An 840-nucleotide genomic window follows, 5' to 3' on the forward strand; every position below is an offset into this window, starting at 1 on the left:
GGTGGTGGCTGAACAAGGCTCATATTGATGTTCCAAACACAGCTGCAAGCGTCAGCTGACTAGCTGGCCTGGAAGCAGCCCCAAGCTCTCCCTCCTGCCTTTATCAGCTTACACTGTGACCTTTCTCTCTCCACTGGAATAGATCCCCACCCCACTCCCCCCACTCCCTCCATATCTGGCCCTTTACCACGCACTGTCCACACAGCCCTGATGACTCCGGACCCTGTCTGTCCTCTCTGACATCTGACTTCTGCCGATGTTTTTTTTTTTTTTTGTATCTGCGTGCCTCCAGAAACACTGGCTCTTTTTTCGGCGCATCAGCACTTTCATTTGTCTCACATGGCTTGGTTTTCAAGCCTCACCCCTAGCTCTTACACAACTCACCATGAAGTCACTGTTACTCCTCACGTCCGCGCCCGATGGTGGAGGATAAAGAGAGAGTGATGATGAAGGGCTCGGTTACTTTGCAAATACATGTCAGTTCAGCAGGATTGTGAGGCAACGTGCAGTCCTCCTGTGTCAGATTTCAGCAAAGTGTTCCTCGAAACAAACACAGAAAGGAGGATTTGGATGCTGCGCTTAAGCTGACAGCTCAGGTTTAGACATATTTAGTGAACCTGAAGTTAGCAACAGTTCGGGGTGAGTTTGAAGCAGCAGCTGTCGTCGAGAGTCTGTCCCTTAGGGGCAGTAATCAGCAGAGGTAACTGTCAATCACAGGTCTGCAGGCCTCATGGGCTTTTTCTCAGAAAGACGCCCCCTCGTTGCACACACACACACATAACACATAACACACCTCCCCTTGATGACGCTGTTCAAGTGTTACTGGATAGTGTTTCTATG

Source organism: Seriola lalandi, unplaced genomic scaffold (genome assembly GCF_002814215.2).
Source record: "Seriola lalandi dorsalis isolate HSWRI2012SDOR001 ecotype SW California unplaced genomic scaffold, Sedor1 jcf7180002054470, whole genome shotgun sequence".
Classification (NCBI taxonomy): domain Eukaryota; kingdom Metazoa; phylum Chordata; class Actinopteri; order Carangiformes; family Carangidae; genus Seriola; species Seriola lalandi.